This window comes from Herpailurus yagouaroundi, unplaced genomic scaffold (genome assembly GCF_014898765.1).
Source record: "Herpailurus yagouaroundi ecotype Mexico unplaced genomic scaffold, PumYag 28, whole genome shotgun sequence".
In the NCBI taxonomy this organism is placed as follows: Eukaryota; Metazoa; Chordata; class Mammalia; order Carnivora; family Felidae; genus Herpailurus; species Herpailurus yagouaroundi.
This window is the reverse complement of record NW_024412376.1, coordinates 37,627,789-37,633,698: the sequence shown is the minus strand read 5'-3', so window position 1 is coordinate 37,633,698 and position 5,910 is coordinate 37,627,789. Positions and strand designations below refer to the sequence as shown.

The 5,910-nt window shown below is 47.1% G+C and overlaps 1 long non-coding RNA gene across 1 annotated transcript; it reads right to left on the bottom strand.

Moving 5' to 3' along the window:
- Window positions 1–837: 837 nt before the first annotated feature.
- LOC121028592 (uncharacterized) lies at window positions 838–5,314 on the bottom strand. Its single transcript, XR_005789332.1, has 3 exons — window positions 3,719–5,314; window positions 2,695–2,752; window positions 838–2,119 (listed from the first exon to the last, which is right to left on the bottom strand). It is a non-coding gene; the product is annotated as an uncharacterized LOC121028592 (long non-coding RNA).
- Window positions 5,315–5,910: the final 596 nt, after the last annotated feature.

Sequence of the window (5,910 nt, the reverse complement as noted above, 5' to 3'; positions counted from 1 at the left end):
TGACCTGAAGTGATATGTAGACACCTCCAGGACTGGCACTCCTCCGTGTTTCCTGTCCTTCCCACTGGGTGGAAATGGCAAAGACTGGGGCCATCTTGGCAACCATGAGGATGGCGGATCTGCCCTGCTAAGCTGGGTCCCGGGCTGACCGCATGGAGCAGAGCCTGTTTCCTGGCTCCGGATTGTCTGTCATACGAGAGACAAATAACCTTGTGTCTTTTTTGAGATGTTACATTTTGGAGTGTCTTCCTTATGGCTAGTAAGCCATCGCTTTAACACGAGGGGCGGGAAGAGAAACATCACTCCCTCCAAAGCAATCTGTAAGATCGCTTTCATCTGAAGAAGGAGAAATGGACACTTAGCAGTAAAAACAACAAATGCCCATTCAGTTGCTATTATTGGCAATGTGAGCGTCATGCACAAGCCACATGCAGTACAAGTATTCACAGCTCCTGCTTACAGACCTGACTGTCTGGTTTGAAATTCCTAACCAGCCAGTGCCTCTTTCTTAGCCCTTCAAACACAGGACATGTCCCAAGTGTACAGGGCCCCTCCACTTACTGAGATGCCAATCACAGAATTCCTTGTTTATAGGACTCGTGAATTAAATCAGAACCCACTGTGAGATGAAAACAAATGAAGTTTTGTCCCCGCTGTCTTGTCTCTGGAGTTACCACTGCTCGAGGTACAGACTAATCTCTAACACTGATTAGCACATGCCCAGCCTCAGTAAACACCATTTTGCACTAACAAACCCTAAGGGGAAGCTGTCGCCAGCGAAATAAACAACTCATTAGTCTAGGGAAAGGATGGTCAGCAGAGGCCCAAACTCCTAATTTATATTTTTATTTTGTGATTTATTTTCAATCAATCAACAAGTACTCATTGATTGCTTACTACGTGCCCCTCACTGCTTTCATTCTGGGTAGACCAATGCATTGTTTTCAACATGAGTATTGTTGGTATTTAACAACAGCAACAAAAGTTCTTGATTTTTTTTCTAGTTAACATACACACACAAACACACTCACGCACTCACGTGGAGTCGTAAGTTTCAACTCTTGCTGTGTTGTGAAGGGTAACTGTCCCATTTTATGCCAAAAGTCAAAAGAAAAGTGGGAGTTATTTAAAACCATTCCATTCTAGAGTAAACTTTTTCTGAAGCGTGCTTATTTCATTGGTGAGGCCTCCCCGCAGCACCACGCACTTTCTTTAATGTGCTTGCACTTCATTGTGAGTCGATCTGTTTGCTACATTCCGACATTACACAGATTTTGAGGCCTTTCATCGTCAGCTGTGCCGGTTGTTTAACCAGTTCAGGGTTCTCCTCTTCAGATAAGAGAATTGAATTCACTGACCTCACTGTTCGCTTCTATTTCTCTCGGTCTGCTAATCTTTAGATATGGTCTTTCATGCTTTGCCCAAGTGCCTGATTCCGATTTGCTCAGCTCTGATCATCAGTGTCTGTACAGAGTCTTCCAGACTGCCCATCTAAGTCCAGCACTCAGGTTCCTCCTTGGCCTTGGCCTGCTGGGCCCCCTGGGGGCTGAGTTGCATCCCATCCCTGTCCCGAAAGCAGAAGAGAACTCAGTCCTGTGTTTCAGCATTCCAGCTGAGAGGTGCAATTCTTATCAGAGGTGGAATGGTGGGCCTTTGTCGTAGGGAAAATCTTTGAACAAACTTCCTTTACACAGAGATGAGTGGAGCCTTGACTAGGAAGAGCTTTAGACAAAAAAAAAAAAAAAGTGTTTTCTTGTGTATATTACAAAGGAATGGAAATATGAGGAAAGGGGAGTCGGGAGCTCAGAGTCAGGTATAGATCAGAACTTTCTGTAAGGATGGAACTGCTTCATTTCTCTGCTTTTCAGTTCTGTGGCCACTAACCATAAGTGGCTCTTGACCACTTTTAATTTGATTTAATTTTAATTCATTTAAGTTTAAATAGTCACACACGTGACGAGTGACAATCCTACTGGACAGCGTAGATCCAGATGGAGAAGCCCCAGTAAATTCAAGTTGAAGTCTTAGAAGAAAACAGCCAGTGAGAATTTGCCTGTGTGGAGGATGGCTGAAGGCTTTTGGTTTTCCTTCCTGGGTCATGACAGTGCACGATGCAGAGCTGAGAAGGGAAGAGGAGGACATCAGATTTGTAGGACAATGGAAGAGGAAGGCAGGAGGTTGGTTCGGCCCAAGAGAGGGTGAGCAGGGAGTCTCAGGCCAGATATTTCTCCCCCCACATCTCGTCTCTCAGGTTTGCCTCATTTCTCTAAGTCTCTGATGCTTGTGAAGTGTCTGTGGCCCATCAGTTCCCTTGGCTGGTGTGAGAACAGGTGGGGCTGGGAAGGGACACTGGCAGCCCATGGCGCACCAGCAGCCATTGCCGGATGTGGAGGACAAAGGTGGTGTTTGATCTGCTTTTTACCCACAGGCCTAGGACCCTGCTCTAGCCCAGTGCTGTCTGGGCAGGAGAAATAGTGGAAGAATGCAAAATTGCAGGGGAATGCCGGCTTCACTCTGCCATCTGTCCTCTCCTTTAACACATGTCCCAAATGGCCACCGTTGCCAGTCATCATCAAAGCCCATCCCAACGTGAACCCTCACATTCATAAACACCTACTGGCTTTGAAGACACAGTGCATCAAAGAGGGGGCATTAGGAGGTAGGGAGCGGTTGTAAGAAAAAAGATTTACTTACAAGTACAGATAGAGCAATGTCTCCAACTTTTCCCAACTTTTTGTGTCGTAAGCATTACCTAGAGCAATAGATGCAGCTGGAAGTTGGTGAATCCAGATAAAGAAATAAACCTATTATTTATAGTTATGGTGTAATTACAAGAATGAACATCTTTTCTCTGGGGTGGAATGGAAAGATGGAGGAGAGAGAATTCTCTTTTCCATTTTGTATGTCTTCATTTTGTACAGTCTGACCCTGAATCAGTTTCCCAGGAAGTGTCTGGTTGATATTGGGGACAGGCAACAGGCCACAAAATAGTTCACTCTGGAAGGCTCTTTGGGTAAGAATAGAAAATTGAAGTCTAAGATGGCATTTCTTGGGGGTACACGTCTAATAGTGGGGGTGGAGGTCATGTGTCAATGTTTCGATGAGACTGTGGATCCCAGTGTGAAGAGGGATGAGATAATAGAGGGCTGAGCTCTGTGCTAAGGTTGAGGTCTTATTTAGGGACATTGTGTATAAGATTCCACAGAGCCACGAAATCGGATATTAGAAGAGGTACAAGAGGATCTTCACTCAGTGTCCAAAAGGGTCTGACTTAGATGGAGCCACTACAAACAGAGGACGGGGAAAGTTAGATGTGGGCCCAGTAGGGTCTCTGAATGTCCGATCTACAGGTTAACGTGGCAAAGTTAGGCTCAAGTAATGAGACTGGGCTTGTATCCTAATGAAGTTTGTGGGACAAAAGCCCCACAGGCTACGGTTCCACCCCAAACTTTGGAGGGTGTGGTAGGCAGGGGGGGGGAGGAGCTGCTGGATACCCACAGTGCAAAAGCAGCACCCACTCCCTGTAGCCTACTCTGGGGGCAGAAATATTAACCCCCTGAGTGGTGAAAGCTCAAAGTGACCCTAGCAGAGGTAAGGAGGCCTTCCCTTCGGAAGCTGCCGTGCTCTGCCATCACCCAGAAGGTTCTCTCCTCAAGCACTTTGCTTCATTTCTCCTCCTACCCTTCATCCTTCCTTCTATTACATCCTGAAAACTTACAGAGAGGAAATGAGCAGAATCCCTTAACACCTGCAGGGAACTTGCAGCTACAGTGGTTACCCGTGGAGGCAAATCAGTGTGTGTATCCACTGATAAGGGTCCTGAGGTCTGAAAGCAGCAGAGAGAAGCATGAACCTCCCAAGATGCTCCCAATGGCTGGACAAGCATGACTTATCCCCCTTTTGCAGAAGGCCAAGGGCTCCCTCCAGGATGAAGGCCTCTGCTCCTCCTCCTTCTGTGGGGTAATATCTTCTCTGACTCTCAGCTCACAGGATGCTAGTCCCAAAGGGCCTACACAGCTCCAGTTCCTCCTGGACCCTGCTGCTGACAAACAGAGGCTGTCAATTCTGGCCTTCTGAACATTACATTGGCCTAATTATTTTAATTTAAAAAATAGGCAACTGATGATTACAGCTCTCCCAGCCAATACATAATGGACCCCCAAAGCTAGAGGAGCTGAACTCCACTGTGAATTTTTAAAGGCTTCCTGCCTCAGAATGGCCCTCATACTTGGCTTGGAGCAGGGGCCCCCACTCCCCTTGGGAGGGCTAGTTAACATAGTCAGTGTCAATTCATTCCTTCTGCCTTTTGTGGAAAACCCACCCCATAGCTCTGCCTGAGTCAAAAGGGTTCTGGAGTGCCTACGATTTCTTGCTCAAGAAAAAGAATAGCTTTTTGCATAATTCTGAGAGCAAGCAACACGACTTCACCACATCCTGGAAAATTCCGAGATACACAATGCATAAAATGAATAGAGGTCCCAGCACGCAAGCCGTGATAAGGAGGTGTGTGGCACTCCACAGCCAGTCTCCTGCCTGTGAAGCGACATAAAAGCCCAGTTAGTGCTGCGTAACAGCTGTATTTTTCTTGTCTACAAACTCCAGTTGTATGAAAGTGGAACGCAACAAGGAAACGCCGTGTCTGCCAATAATGGAAATTGCTTGAGATTCCTGAGGAACTGGTGAACAAGATGGGGTTGCAGAGGTAGCTTTGGGAGTTCACGTCTTGGCTTGAGATTTTGGACACAGATGTGTAACTCTTAACTCATCAGCCCCAACGAGGGATGCGAAGAAAGTTGGTATGTGGGTGGGGCAGGGGGTGTTGAGGGGAAGGGCATGGGATTGGAAGGTCTGTGGAGGCTAGACTTGCAACATGAGGAGAAACGAAAGGGATAGAATTCATGCCCAACCAAGTATCAGGACCCTCCCTCTCAGGTTCTCCATGGCTCAGCAATGGCCACCACATCATGACAGCTCCTGTTCAGAGGGCCTTAGAAGGGCCAGAGCAGAGACATGTAAGAAGCTAATTGGCTCTTAATCAAGGTGTCCCCCACAAGGAGCCTGTCAATTGTTTTCCCACTGGCAGTTCGCACGCCTTCTAGATCTCTGGTCTCTGGTGAGGAGAGACACAGGGCATGGAATTCCCAACAACCTGTGAGGTGGGCATGGGTGGGCATCATTACGTCCAGCTTAACAGATGAAGAAATTAGGGCTTGAAAGGTTTAAGTGTCCACGTCTGTGCAGGTAGCACAGAAGCAGCAGAACCATGTCTCTTTTCTTTATATATGAAATTTATTGTCAAATTGGTTTCCATACAACACCCAGTGCTCATCCCAACAGGTGCCTCCTCAAAATGCCCATGACCCACTTTCCCCTCCCTCCCACCCCCCATCAGCCCTCAGTTTATTCTCAGTTTTTAAGAGTCTCCTATGGAGAACCAGGTTTCAAACCTGAGCTATTAAAAATCCCTCTCACTTTATTACCTGCACTGCCTCATCTATGGGTGTGCTGGTTTCTAGTCAACTCACCCATTTGGCCTCTCCCTTGCTTTGCCCTTCATTGTGTCCATCTGGCTCCTAAAACCCCGCTTGCTTCAGCTCCAGTGTCCACAATGTGCTCAAGTTTCTATTTATAGGAATGGCTTCAGAGATGTTGCTGATAAGTGCTGGTTTCCCAAGTTTCCAAACTTGTGACAATCTGCCTGCTCTCTGACCCAAGCTTCAGCCTGCACCAGGTCTAATAGTCTCAGAGTTTTGCTGTGTCTCTGGGCTTCACTGGCCATGTTTGCTATAGGACTGTCCATGAAGCTGGGTCACGTTTGCTGGGAGCTGGGCCAGACAGCAGGTCATTAGCCAATAACTGCTCCATTGAGATGTTGGACCAGATGGGAGAGGTAAAGTCAGAGCCAGGAAA